The 15,412-nt window shown below is 41.8% G+C and overlaps 1 protein-coding gene and 1 long non-coding RNA gene across 4 annotated transcripts in view; one reads left to right on the forward strand and one right to left on the reverse strand.

Annotated features, from left to right (window-relative positions):
* LOC111265067 (uncharacterized) overlaps positions 1-8,585 on the forward strand; it is a 60,455-nt gene extending 51,870 nt beyond the window's left edge. The window contains exons 3-4 of the long non-coding RNA XR_002683252.2: positions 4,285-5,532; positions 6,082-8,585. This is a non-coding gene — a long non-coding RNA (uncharacterized LOC111265067). The remainder of the gene's footprint in view (positions 1-4,284; positions 5,533-6,081) is intronic.
* Positions 1-15,108, reverse strand: part of LOC111265065 (uncharacterized) — an 83,278-nt gene extending 68,170 nt beyond the window's left edge. For all 3 annotated transcript variants that reach the window (XM_022841420.2, XM_022841419.2, XM_022841410.2), the window contains exon 1: positions 14,756-15,108. The gene's annotated coding sequence lies outside the window, so the exon portion shown is untranslated. The remainder of the gene's footprint in view (positions 1-14,755) is intronic.
* Positions 15,109-15,412: the final 304 nt, after the last annotated feature.

Raw genomic sequence — 15,412 nt, forward strand, 5'->3', positions numbered from 1 at the left:
ACTACGAACAGCTTTATGGGGGTTAGCGTACTTAGTCTAGAAAAAAAATTGCTTTCCCCCCGCCGCGCTTTCTCTGTCGCTCCCCTTTCCATAGTCCCCTTCAAGCCCGTCTTCTTCACTATTTGCTTCTTACTTAATGAACATGCGATACAGCTCTACAGCTCTATGTTGCTGGAACAGACGCGAACAAGCCGCATGTTTCCGATATGTGCGTCTTGTATATAGAGGAATAATCATTCTTTTTGTTATTTTGTCCGCCGTAACGTTTAGTCCCGCGTCTTAATTGGAGCGAACATTCATTAACACCCCTTCGGATCATTTCGTACAGCATAAAATAATTAAGGGGCCGCGCGTTCGCCGCTTCGTTTGTTCGAAGAAATCATTTCAGCTTTGTTTGCAGTTGCTACAACATCTATCGAGCTTCCTGCTCTAGCTCAAGAATATATAGGGCCCTAGAGCCAGCTGTACCATAAACCGCCTACGCAGTCGACGACTGCAAGAAGCAATGCCATAAAATATAATGGTGATTGACTTCTTCTGAAGCAAGCACCCATTAACAACAAAAGCAACCTGGCAAAGCGATGCATAATAAGCACAGACGGTCGCCCGTACACGCAAACGCTTAAACATAGGGCGCACATAGTTATTTCATTTGAAACAATTCCATCCGTCTTTGTCGGTTTCGTAAATACCGAAACAGAGCTGTAGAATCTCAATATCTATTGTGATTAAAGATCTAGGACAGCGAAAAGGGCAAACAATCTAGAAAAAAAATGCTACGAAGTGACTTAGATTTGTATGTAGTTTCCTAATTGAGAACTCCTGTGACTAATTTCAAAAATGGCAAAATTCTGCATTGAAAAGCTTAATTTTTAAAGCAAGAAAACTTAATTTTCATATCTAAAAATATAGCAACACGCCCTCATAACAATTCAGTGCTAAAATGTTTGCCTAATTATAATTAGGGAATTCCGAGACGATCCAAGTCTGTGTGATTGGCCGTATACACGTTTCATTTCGTACCGGAAGGAATCAAGGTTTCTACCGGCGCTTTTTGTCTTGGTTTTTATTTTCAAAAGCGTAGCTTCAGTGCCCGTAAATAACTAGCTCGTTATCAATATCATTATCCTAGAGCTAAGTATTATATAATAATGAATGGAGGAGCGTGCGTGAGTAAAGTAATTGGTCAATACGGTCCTATAAAAGAGGATACTCTGCAGTTTTGGATCTTCTGCTTACGTATTATAATGAATTTTGATAAAACTACGTCAAAATTTCTAATACTATATAAACTCTAAGAAAATTTTGAAGTAGGTCCGGGCGGGGCGTGAAATGTTAGATGACTGTCAGAGTTAATCGTATACCGCAAATACCAACAAGTAATATAAAAAATACCTTTTTCTTATCTATTTGGGATCCCTTGCAACGCGTACGCTGTGCACTGACTGAGATAGCGAGTGCGAATTCATCATAGAATCCAGTTAACTGTTTAGGATCATAACTAACTAAACAATTTCGTTATAAAATACATTGTCATTGAGAAGAAAGCTTAACTCCTTAGTAAATATGGCAAAAACCGTGTACTGGTCGTATCGTTGACAGCGATACAGGCAGCCGGTGCTACAGGGAGTGTCAGCAGCATCATTGGCGCTATTTATTTACGCGCTTAAAAAAATCCCGTTCCCATCAGTCTAGAAATCGCAGGCAGAAGTTACAGTTGGCCGTAAATGATTTCTCACTTGTAAAATATGAAATATTCTTACAGCGAGGGGGAACCCGTCCTGCAAGCATACATTGATTCTCTATTTCGAACCAGCGTTTTCGCCTGGCCGTCCTAACTCTCCACTATTGCTAGCAGTAGCTAGGCCTAGTCCAATTTTCGCGTGGCTGTCGCTGTTATTCTTATGGTTTTCGCTGCTGCTGCTGCTGCTGCTGCTGTTGCTCTTGCACTGCACAGTTTGTGATTAAGTGAGGTTGTTGACTCTGTCTGCTGCCCACCTACTCACCTGTCTACCTGCTAAACGAAACCTCTGAAGGCCTAGAAAACAAAAAGAAGGCTTAGAAAAGGTTTCGCAGCTCGCACTGAACGTCGTCATCTACAATACAACAAAATACACAATCTCCAACAGTGACGTAAGCAATGTCGCCGCGACGATAGCAGTGACAAGAGCAGCTTGAACAAAACCTCACGGAACGAACGCGCCGCTTTCGCCATTGAAAATAGGAAGCATTTAGCCTATCCTTCCTTGCACTCTAACAACTACATGCTTGACGAGCGGCCCAGACCTTTGGAACGTGGCAATGTTTTTTTTTAGTGTATTAGTAACAGTCTCTCATTTACGTCTTCCGTGTTCACCACGTATGCTCTGACCGACCACGCGATTCTTCAATAGTAAACATTCTTGTTGTCAATTCCATTATTCTTGTTACAACAATTGGTATTAGTGTTACTTCTAATCCAGTAGAACTATTTTCAAAATGTTATTTGTCGGCGATAAACAATAAACAGTATTCCTTGAAATTATTGTAAGCTGTATCGAAAATTGCCAGTGCCAAAAAAGAACCCAACATATCGTAACCAGATGCGGTTCGCGCAGCCACAAGAACAACAGATGGCCGCCTACATTGCAATATGTAGAACTAATTTTTCAACAGGCTTTTCACATAGCTTATGAAGTAGGCAATTATAGCTATACAATATATTTACTAAAAATTAAAACGATTTTGGTTGACCCCACGCGCAATAACACAAATACGGGCAAGGTTGCTTGTAATAGCTAATTAGAGTAAATTTAGAAATAGCGGCAAGTGATAACGAAATGCAAATGTACAGAAACCCTTCTCGGTGGGTTGATCGAATTGAGCCCGGTTGCCGCTATCTGTAACTTGTTATCCACTTCCTGCATAAACCTGCATCACAAGCAAGGCCTTTATGTTTGGGAACGTTGTCATTTCCGTGTTTCTGTCACGCTGGAACCTGCGGTTACCAGCGAGGCAGAAACACAGGAAGAACTGCTATTCATTCAATTACAACGGGCGATCATCTAACGAAGCGTAATACTTCCACTTCAATTACACTGAACTTCGGCCCTGTAGATTACCTGGGAAAAGCCTCTAGCTACAGTGTGCTCTATTCAAGAGATGCTCTATTTTTTAACATATTTTTCGTCTGTTTTATACAATTCCGTCAGTCATCCGCAAATCTATGTGGCCTCGATAATAAAACAAAAACAATTCTGGAAAATTTACCTAAACAAACTAGGCAAGTTAGATGAATTATCCTTTAATCCCGATTGGTCCGCTTTCTTACGCTGTCCTTTCTGCTTCTTTACCACCACTCCTGCCCTTCAGTGCAGCTGTCTTTGCGATAAAGCCTTACAAATATGCTATGTGCATTTAAGTATAATGCGCTTAGATGTAACTAAGTAGCCATGCGATACCCAAGTCTCAAAAATCTGTGTTGAAATAAATAATTGAAAGTACCTGTATGCGAAAAACACGAAAATACGGTAAAAATATGATTAATTAAAATAGTGAACTTTAATATTTTGGTTGTGAAGATTGTAAACCGTTGTGCTTTGCGAAGATCGAGGCCGTTCTACTTTCGAAGCTATGCCAAATCATTCAATCACAGAGAACCGAAATCAACGATAGTGACCCCAAATAGTGTTTGTGAACTACCTGTAAATGGCATATCGGAGTATAGTAATCAACTAAATATTATGACTTAACATATTCCGCTTCATTCTTTGTGGGTCGTTGGAAGAGGAACCAGCGAGCTATTATAATTTGCCATATATATATATATATATATATGCGCCAGACGCGAATCCTTTTCAGGCGCGCAAGTTTCAACAGTAGCCATTGTGTGTATGTACGGTAGACTAAATGCAACAAAAATTCAATAAGGTTGAATCGTCTATGCACGTTTATTAGACGGCTTTTTTTCCCTATGCGGGATTCAAATGTATCTACAGCCAATGTCTCGACGACGTTCGCACTTCTAGTCAGACGCTCTGACGCTTCATAATCATGCCTGGGCTGAATCAGCCTTTGGCTGAACTTAAATAGTCCTGGATTGAAATAGAACTCCATTGTTGCATAGATCTACACACAGGTACCATGAAACATTACACGAACGTTCAAATCGTCAGGATACAGATTACGCATGTAACTGCAGCAGAAAATTGTTACAATTGAAAACGATTCAGAAGACTCAACAGCTGGTCAGCTACTTATAATCCTCGGAAAGAAAAAAAATCTTTTAAATTTCTGTATTTTCAGAAGTAACAACGATTACGCTACATTGCCAAGTGTCTTGGATTATCACGATGCAAGCACACACGTACGCAAAGACTTCCGGTGCAACGCGATCAGCGGCGACACAATAGCGACATCTGCAGAAACAACTGCCACAGAAACTCAGAGAACTAACAACGATTGCAGTTCGATGGAATGAAATAGTCAGCGGCGATTACGGCTACCATAAAAGCAACCTGCCAATGACGACGTCAACGACAAGAACGGCTTAGCACGACGGCAATAGCAAAGGCTTCCCTTTGGCGATAGGTACACCTAATTATCAACATATGTTACTATGTCCAGTACAACTGTACAGCAAAGCAGTAGAACCTATCAGCCGGCGTCGCCCCGTCACAGATGCCGATGTCGATGACAAATGCCACTTGCCGTCGTCAGAGCTTTCGTCGTATATCTCGTGTCCTCCGTCGAACAAGTAGCAGCGACACGACGGTTAGGACATCGGTGTTACCTTCAGATGACCTTGTTGTCATCCACATACCGAAACGGAAGGCTGTCGGCTTCCGAATGCGCAAGCCGACAAACGGATAAGCAAACGGTCTGTCTAACGAATGTATATGCGGCCGAAGTATCGTTGCGGCGATGCTGGAACAAGCTCTGAAAGCGAGGCGTTCATTTCAAATTCCGCCTCCGAGCGGTTCGGCACAGTGACGCTAGGTCTATTGATGTCGACATCCGTGGGGCTCCTGTTGACAACGGCGGTGGCGGGCATGGATTGTGTGATCGTTACGAGAAGAAAATAAAGGCAAGATAGCTTTGGTCCTGAAAGCATATGTACGATAATGCATGTCGCTGCTAGTGATGGTGCATCCTGCCGATAAATAGTATCATATATATGTGGATTGATACACCTGCGTAAAGTCCTTTTTCCATATGCTCACACATTAGAGCATGTGCTGGGCAGTCAGACAAACCTATCGTTGAACCATGCGATCGTGTGGGTGCGTGGGGATCGTCTAACGAGTCATAGAAAGGAGAAAGTAGCCTGATATGAACCGGATTGTCAATTGTACCTAACTCATACTAGTTCAAATACTATTGACAGCGGTCGTCGGTCTCTCGCGTGGCAGTGGCCACTCGTTTCGTCTCTAGTTAACCGTCACAGGAATACACAAGCCCTAAGCGTCATCAACGCTATATGAAGCTCATTCCTATCATTACTCTTAACATCACAATGAAGGAACCCTGAATTACGTGATGGCCGCGAAGCAGGTAATTATCATTTATTATATATATGTTGCGGTATATATAGTGTGGTGCTATTTCACAAGCATTTTTTTTAACTTAATGTCTATGAGAACTGCGGAAATACTGGAAACTTGCGCTCTCGCCATTTTAACACGACCGGAGATTAACGAGTGATATCATCGCGTTTATCGAAATTTGAGTTGAAAAACAACCGCAATAATAATAGAAGTTATGATAGCTACCCTATCACACCATGTTACAATTGTTTGTAACATATGTTGATTTTTATTTGTCAATAGCGATAGTGGCAAAGACATTTTCAACAGTAAAAATCAACGTATACTGGATATCACCGTGCAGAACACGGAACCACCCTGCAGCAATTGCTTTTCCTATGTCCTTCTCCCGTCTGTTTTCGCCGGGCTCAGTCTCTTCCATTCCCATGTCAGAAGCATCGGATCATATCGAAAACACTAAGCTGTCACCAATGGGTTGCCTCGCGAAAGCTTTGCTTACTATTCATCTACTGTCCACGCATGCCTGTAAATTGTCCATTGAAATTTCATTTTTCAGATTTTCGGTTACGGCAGCTGGCCTCCAGCGACCCATCATAGCCTTTGTCATCGTTGCCGCCATTGTTGACAAGAGCAACCTCAAAAATGTTCACTGAATCCCTCGGATACATATCGAAGACATACATATCTAGATGTGTCCATAAATACAGATAGCAGTGTATATCTATACGCATGTAAGTATTAAAACGTAGATGCCATTCATCCGTGACAAGGTTGCCTGCACCATTTTGTTCTCGATTTATATCGCAGAACTGAACCACTGTAATTATAACCCTCAAGTATTGACTATCTGGCCTATTATAATTGGCGTACTCCATGCATTGGCAAGTTGGAAGGGGCGATCTGTGTAGCCCTATGCACTCGATCATAAATGAATGGTACGCAAGCCTGAACCGTAATGCTAGTTTTCGTGATGTATTATACATACGTTCTAACGTCGCTCGTACCTTCGTTACATGATATATACCTATAAAGTTTAAACTTTATCTGTTACGATCATAAATTACTAGTTTTTTTTTTTTGTTTTTGACTTGTATTAACATTCAGTATCTCTCCTATTGGACGTTAGGCTATCTGTCTCAATGTCGAATTTCTGTCGTGCTATTACAGCACGATATGGACATGGCCGGTAGCATGAGCTCCTCCCTTTTGTACTCATCAAGGCTGCGTTGGCCACAAAATCAGTATTAGTAATGAAAATACAGCAGGCAAAGGCACATTCAGGTCCCGGCCTCCTGTGAACAACCCGGTAGGAGCATCTGGACCGGCGACGGCTGGTACTGCGTGATTTGATGGGCTTCTTGTAGTAGCTTTTTGCCTCTTACTTTGAAAAAGGCGAGCTATTGCTGAAGAGGAAAGCGGTTGTGACGGCGGTTCGTAGTGAAAAACGCCGCCATCGCTTCGTCTGACGCGGGTTGAATCGGCTCCAACTGAATTCAATCCGCTTTTTGTGGATTCTCTTTGTAATAGCCAGTTTACAGGTAACGCATAATACGTACGTCTAAAAGTACTTTGTAGAAGAGTCTATCGGCTCGAAGCATTGTGCTACAGAACTTTTCGCATTTTCATTATAATGATCTATTATCGTGAGCCGGCTGATTGACTGGCAGAGTGGGACTGACCCATCAGAAACTACAATAATAATTATAATGGTCAGCATACTAAATCTATCAGAGATACGATCTATCTAAATCAATTAGTCTATTGCCGATAAGCGACTGAGAGCCCGTGACACAGTGTGCCCGCCGGCCTTTAACGACGCTAACGCTTAACCAAGGTACCGTGCTAAAGCTAAAATTAATCTGCTTAATTCTATAGAGAAATAGCAGTACATTGTATGTGCGCGGTCTTCATAACGTTTTATCATCACTCCGGGGGCATATTGTCGTGCAGCGTACTAGCACGAACATTGATGTCGTCCCTGATAATCCTAAAACCTCACTTAGAAATTCTGCATGGACTGAACATCAATCAAATTGATTCATAGCCTCCAATAGCTTGGCTAATATATATAATGATACTGCTACGAATTTTGCCTGTACGGTACTACGTTTTTGTCTGAACGCTTTTAGCTATTTCCGCTGTATGCATGAACTCCCAGAATTCCTTCCTTTAGGTATAGATAGCATCAAGGGCCTGTTTCCGCTAGGACCAACGAGGGTAAGCCTTGCTATATTTATCTAAGATACGGCATGATAGCTACTTGCCAACGCTAACATTCTAGCCAGAAATAGCTGCATGTACACGGCGATAACAAATATAAGGAGATGCGTATTAGTCATCATGCCATACTACTCCTTATCGTATTAAACTAGTTTTAGTTCGATGCTGATGTTTGCCTTCTCTCATATGGCTGTACTACACGGCCGTAGGACTAAGCTGTACAAAATGAAATAACAATGAAATGAAAATAAAATAAACAATAATAAATAAAAAATATATCTTTATCAAATATGATTTAGCTTTGAGTTGCCATTAGTAAACTGGGGTTCACCTTCCTCGGACGTCCAGTCCTATCATCAGCTACAAGGCCGTTTTGACCTGACAAGACCTTAGAAGAATTAATTTTGTACTATTCCACTAAACCGCACAAAATTTAGGACCCTCTATCTATTCATCTTATTTGTCTTATTTGCGCAATCTACCTCCGAACAGTATTAGACGTTTAATCAAATCAAGGTATAGATAACTAGCAGTTTTCCATAGGAGTCTTTGCCAGCGGAGTTCATCTGAACGCGACAAATCGTATTGGGTTCAGATAACGTTTGGGGCATCCAAGCTACTGAAACAGGTAGACATTCTCGCTGGATGGCCAAGCCACCAACAGGGTATAGACCCATTATAAACTAGTTCCGTGATTCACACAATTGTACGCGCGCGCGCGCGCACCTGTACATACACATGCATATCTCAAATATAAACACACATCTAGATTCTCAAATATAATAATAGAAGAAAAAGCAAAAAGTTTTTACGATGGGTGGAGTACAATGAAGGGGTCGAATCCATTGGGGCTACATGCTTCCGTCAGTTGTTCGCTGCCAGCATTTATCCGTTTGCTGTCTTGGTCGTGTCCCCTGACATTTGCTACGCTCATGCCCAATCTGATCCGGCACAGCAAGATGCGCCACGACATCGTGGCATATTTTCTCATCGAGTGAATCCTTTTGGCTTACCCCGAATACGTTATTTTGTTGCCTTTCTATTAGTTTGTTCAAAGAAAAGGGCGTTGAATAGGCGAGACGTGTGCGATCCAACAAAGGTCTAAGCAAATATCGAACGAAAAACGAAAACGCAGCATGTATACGAACAGAAAATAGAATTAGCTCACAGGGAACCGACGCAGTAAACGAACGCGATGTATGCAGACAGACGTGTGTATGTCCGATCAGCCAGCCGAACCGATGTTAATTACTGTATTCTTTGCCTTGTCGGTGAAACCCAGAACGGAGATGAAACGCGGAGGCTTTCCAATGAGTGTCGTTCAGAACAACTGATTTGGTAAAAGCTAATGTACTTCAGGTGTTTGCTCCTATCCGCTATGTACTATACTGTGGCTAATTGCAAGTCTCAATATATATATATATATATCAAGATAACGCTTTTTGCGTCAATATGGCACAATTGTTGTCACAAAATTGTTTTGAAAAAGGCACTGCTACTATGTTCGTTAGATTTCTCAATACAATAAGAACCGCCCACCAAATACTAATACTCGTCAAATATGTCGGTATTGGTACTTGTTGAATATATGCAAGCGGCGTTACATTTGCCACTAGAATAATAGTAGACCAAACGGTTTTTCAGACGTTCGGAAGCCTCTAACTTAACGTCCCAACAACACTAAGCCAACCGGCTAGCAGCAAGTTACGTATGCGTATCCGCAAACTCCACTCCGACTAAGAAAAAGCTTTTAGGAACTTAAAATCATATCGGGTCATTTGGTAGAAGCGGTTCTACCTCACTATATACATCTGCAGTCGGTTGTGATTGCAGTAGCCGGTACGATTTACACCTTTACGAAAAATCGTTGAAGTTTTCGACCGGCGACAAAATTCTATTGTACAACGAACAGCTTTTGGTTGTCAGCCATTTTCGGCAACGCTGACAGCCCTGCGGTAACGAATCACCCTTAAAATACCATCATCGTCATTGTGGCCACCTCGATAGCAGCAGCCATTGTATCGTAATATCAAACCCACTAAATGGGTTGTGAAACATAAAATTACTCCAAATTGTCTGACGGCCCGCCTGTCAGTCGCTTCGCCTCTCTAGCCAAATGCACTTTTGTTTAACATACGCGCTTCATTGAAAATTAAGGGTATTGACATACTCTTTGTCAGCTATCGCTGGTCTGGCATCTTCTTTTCTGGCGACGCGTATCTTTAACGTAATCACACATACGAGTAGCAATGACGCTCATCATGTCGCCGTACCCATATGATGCTCGTATGCAACTCCATCAACATTGAATGGAAGACGCTATGGACCATAGAGAGTTTCTGACAAACGCCGTGTTTGCCACAGCCATTCCAGTCGTGGCGGCGCTCCGCACGAATAGCTACAATTTAATTGCGAACATTTTAGACTTCGTTATCTTTTAGACTGGGCGCCAACAGTGTTCAGGGGTGTCGATGGGCTGATATCGCTTTGCAATTGAATGATTTTACGTAAAGCAAACATAATCTGGGCTCTTGAACGCCTACTCGGGTGGCAAATAAGGAATTTCCGCTCGCTAGCAAGCAGAGAAATTAAATCTGGGCTGTAACGAACGAAATAAACTGCTCAGATGGATAGATCGAGATCATCGAAGCGTCGTTAAATCATTCACTTTCTGATCATCTCCTCCAGCTTCTCAGATCATGGCAAACTGCAGACCCCACCACTCGCTATAATTCCATAATAGCAATTCTATTACCTAGATTGTGATCACCGGAAGTCACTCATTATATATTAATGAATAGAATAGCACTGTCGGGAATTTGGAGGGCCTTTATCATTATCGTAGTAATATAACTTAGGCAGGCTTTTGTCCTTAGTACTGGAAACCCTTATGATCACCATGCATACTATTAAACTAATGGATATATCTTATAGTGCATGCGAAATACACAAATGCCCTACCGGTATCTTCCTATTATAGCTTACGTATACGATATTGTCGTTACGAAAATTTTTGACTGCCCCAGCTTTCAGCTACTGCCCACATCAAAAGAGGTTCGACTTTATCTCTTTTCTGCTTTTAATCGAATCGAAAAATTAAGGCTGCTTGTAGAAGATAGTTGCAGTTGGCCTCTTACGATCAAAGGCCTTTCCATTTACCACGTTACGCTTGCTATTTAAGCTTTCTCAATACGTTTTTACCTAACTCATTAAGGTATTTGCTGCCTGGGCCGCCATAAAGCGATGGATCCCACGCAACCCAAATAAACAATCGTGTTTCGCTCATATTAAAGTAAGGTTCAGGAAAATCGTATAAACCCAAATCGAATCACCCTCAACTACGGGTATTTATAAGCCGGCTAACTTGGCGAAAGCATCTATTGTTGTCTGTGCATATCTACATACAAGGCCACATCTTCAGCTTGCATGGAATTAAGTAGGTCGTGCTCGGCGCCTAGGCCTACTCGCAGCGTAGCCATTTTCGAACTTCACAGAGAACTTAGTAAAGTTGAAATTAATTCTATGCAAAGAGGATTATCATAATTCAAAGATGGTAATATTATTACTTGAGGAAATAACTCAAAAAAGCCGCACCCGACTGTTCAACATGGCTATTAATGGTAAGCAAACAAAATAAATAAGTGTATCGGTTTATCATGTGAACTTAAAATACCGATTGCAACGTTATGCGACTAACTTATTCTTTTATATTTGCAACTTATACGCTACATACATAGGAGTATCCGCTTGCCTAAACCGGATCTGGACCTATTTCTTTTTTAATTTATTTCATCTGTCGAAAAATATGCTCGAATTGTTTGATAGGCGCATTCGGGGAACTTTTGGTCAAGGTAACTAAATGTATATAAGCGACTACTATGTGACAAGGCTGTACAACATGCCTTTAGTATATTTAGTGAGGGCAAACCAGATTTCATGTTAGGCAACGAGACCTTTTATCGTGGTAGGCCTGCTTTGGCCCGAAGCATCGCAAAAGGTATCGTGTCGGCGACACGGGCTTTGCGAAACTCTGTGCAACAAAGACGCAAAAATGGCCTGACACTTTAAAATGCTCTACTGGCTACAAGGGCCAAACAATGAAAATCGTACAACACGTCAATGCGACAGCTCTAGAGTTTGCGGAAGGACAAGAAGTACGTTACAGGTTTAGTTATATGCACGCATTTTACATTACATGTAACATGGACGTATTGCATTGTTATTATGACCTGACTTGTTGAATGAAAAAAAAATCTCTAGCGGTTTCCTGATCTAGCTCCAATATGTAGGCGTGGAATAATTATCCGAGCAGGGTGCAATTCGAATAGGTTTGTTACGATAGAAAATTTAAATGGGTTTATAAAGGAAATTTAAATACATGTAAATAAAGCACAAGCATTTTAGTGTACCAAATTTTTCTTTACCACTCATAGCGACCATTGTTTACAGAACAGCTCCTGTTTGGAAGGATCAAGTGCTACAGGACATTAAAGCTGGCCTGAATATGGGAAAATTCTGACGTCTGTAATCTATTGCGCCTACCTGCTAGTATTCAAAGTTCGCGCGAAATTTTACGCGCGACGATTAGTGAAATTACCTAGTCATTTTGTGTTTTTTTCGCTTTTCGAATACGATTCCCACTTGCAGAGAGCTTGTCTATATAACATATGAGATATTAGGCACATGGCTAGACTGATTAATAATTTATAAGAATCAGAGAAATCTAATTTTTTTTTTATCATTAACTTGACAACTTCATTGTACGAATATGTAAAATAACATTTGCAATCGCACCTTCTACCGAAACACAGGGATCGACTATATGTGTCCAGATGGATGCAGAAAAGCACTTATCGAAGATGGAAGGATATCTGTAGCAGCATCATCATTGTACCGTTCGATTTTGCGCTATAATTTATGCCTGCTCGCCGACCGAAAGTATCTGTCACTTTCAGATAGTGCAGGGTAGTTACGCGTTTGACCACTGAACCTAGGAACACGTGAGACGGTCTAATTTCGAAACCAAGGCTAGACTTCGCACTAGAAGCCAACTGTCCGCTCTCGCAACGCTCGGTAGCAGCATGTCTCTTTGTAATGTCATCTTGGCTTATGGGGCTTAAATAGATACTAGCAATAAATATAAACTTTCTTGGCGGGCGAAATTTTTTCACGTAACTTTACAGCTAAATCCGAAGAAAACGAACTAGTCTTGCGAGTAAAATCGAAGCATCGAACGGCTAAAGCAAGGTTCTGAATAAATCTTAGCAATTACGACCGGTTTCACCCCGTACAGCTGGCGCAAGACTGTAATCTCAGCTGTCTTATATAGAAAAGAGAAACATTTGCTTACTCAGCTATTACAAATTGCGTGACGATATTGGAAAACAACTGTATGAAGGTGAAGCGCTTCAAACACAGCAGAACTTGAGTAAACTTATTATAATCAACGTAATTAAGTAGCATTGTCTTATAGTTTGCGATCGTTACGAAACAACGCCATTGAAAGAAGAGCTACTTTCGATTCAGTGTACCGTTCGATAGAGCTGCTCGAAATTGTGCCGGGTTACATTTAAAAAAAAAAAGTCGACTTAATCATAAAATTAGGAGGTTAAATAGAATCCTATTGTACGGCCCGCCTTATACAATTGAATAAAGCTTTTACCGTTGTCGTATCCATGATTGAGAGGTTTTTGGGGTTCTTTAATTTGGATTGATCTGAACAGGGCTGACAGCGTGGCTCCTTGCAACCATCAAAACTATTTGCCATCCTAAGCTTCATTCATCGTCTGTCTGGACCTTCACCTTACAACGTTACGGATCAGCCCTACTTGTATTCACTTTTAATGATGTATCGTCAATAGTAAAATGCACGTCTAGTAGCAGCTATTCAAACGATGATAATGATGAGCAGTAAGCATATGACACGAAGATCTATATACAAGGATCTTAACATGATGGGTAGGTCCTACCAAACGGAACTCGCCGATTTGTGCACGTTAAGAAAGTCATTCATAGAACGGACGTCATAGACAAAGTTTATGATGAAGAGGATCAGCTGTGCTGGCTCAACAATGCGTAGCCACAGGTATTTTCACTCTACCAAATAAACTTTTTCAATTCTTCGATATGCTAGTATATGGAGAGAGATAAAGCTATCACATGTACCTTTTTTAGGTTGACCAATGAAGTACGTAGGAGAAGAGGGCCAGCGGGATTTTTCGCTACCGCAACGTGAGCAGACTAACTCATTTGAAATATATGAGAAGGAAAGTTGCAGCGGGCCCAATTTACACTTAATTGAGGCACACTCTCTAAAGCTAGCACCCGGATGTGGACACGGTGACGACTGGATGTCGTCCCTCTCGTTTCGGTATGACTGTCACAAAGCTTGAGAGTAATTTGAGTTGAAGTCCATCATATGGTATATTACCATTTAAAACTACTGTCTGAGTTGACATAATGAACGTATAGAGGAATATTTGATGCTAGTTAGCTAGAATCATCTGGCTTCTTGCCACAAATGACGTAACAGAGTAGTGAATAGGTCGGAATCGGAACCACCGAATCGAACCGACGGAATTAAGGCTAGGCTGTGTATACCTTTGAGACAGCTTCTCAAAGCGACATGTTGTAACATAACGAAATGTTTACCTTTCATACAAAACCAACCTTTTGCTGCTCTTATCCTTTTATTGGAGTCAGGTATCTACTCATTGTATTACGTTCATCACGTTATCCAGAGATTTCTAATCAAGAGCACTTCCTATGCACAGTTTATCCAGGTGCGCGCCATAGCAAAAGCTGCTTTCTTACCAACTCTTCACATTCGAATTAGCGCACCATACACAATATCGAATACTACTCATTATCAAATGACTAGCGCCTTATCTCTTTAACGACGATGCTAGTGATACGCTTCGTCGGGTCACCTGTAGCTCATGAGTACTAGGTAGCCAGAAAGATGGGCAGTGTCGCACTAGCACTCCAAGGCGAAAAATACGCACACTCACCTTTACAAACCCACGTCGCAATAATATATGTCCCACTACCTAATAATCTATTTCCATCGCATCATTAACGGTGCGCGTCAGTATCAGTCTATTGACTACAGGAACGTTCACTGGGAGCGCTGTACTCGGCAATCTTTCGAAGACGACGCTGCCGATCTCCGAAAACACGAGAAAACTTAGTCCGTCGAAATCATCGTCGACGCTGATGATCACAAGTGCCAATTTTCTCTTCCTTCGTGACTTCTGAGTTTGACGTCAAATTTTTCTAAGGTATTCCGTCCGTTTGCGGTCCTGCAGCGCTCCGCCGATGTTGACTGCGGCGCGCGAACTGTCGGTGGCGTCCGGCTCACCAGACGTTTGTCAGGCCTGGGGCGACCCAGTCGGCTCACAGAGGGCGCTATCTGCGGTGTCTGCGAACGCAACGGGTCGAGCTATTTGTAGCGCTACGACAGTTTAGCCAGCGGAGAAGAACCGAAGACGATGAAAAAAAGTGCTGAAACGGCACCGCTTCACAGTGGCGGCAACTGCTTCTGCAGAGCAAACGCTATGTGAAGTAGTGGGAAAGGAAATGACAATTGAGTTTATGCGAAAGGGTTGTGAGTAACGGGAGTCAGCTTAGATGATTACAGAATTCGCTTTCTGCTGGTAGTACAACTC

This window comes from Varroa jacobsoni, unplaced genomic scaffold (genome assembly GCF_002532875.2).
Source record: "Varroa jacobsoni isolate VJ856 unplaced genomic scaffold, vjacob_1.0 scaffold_928, whole genome shotgun sequence".
Lineage (NCBI taxonomy): Eukaryota > Metazoa > Arthropoda > Arachnida > Mesostigmata > Varroidae > Varroa > Varroa jacobsoni.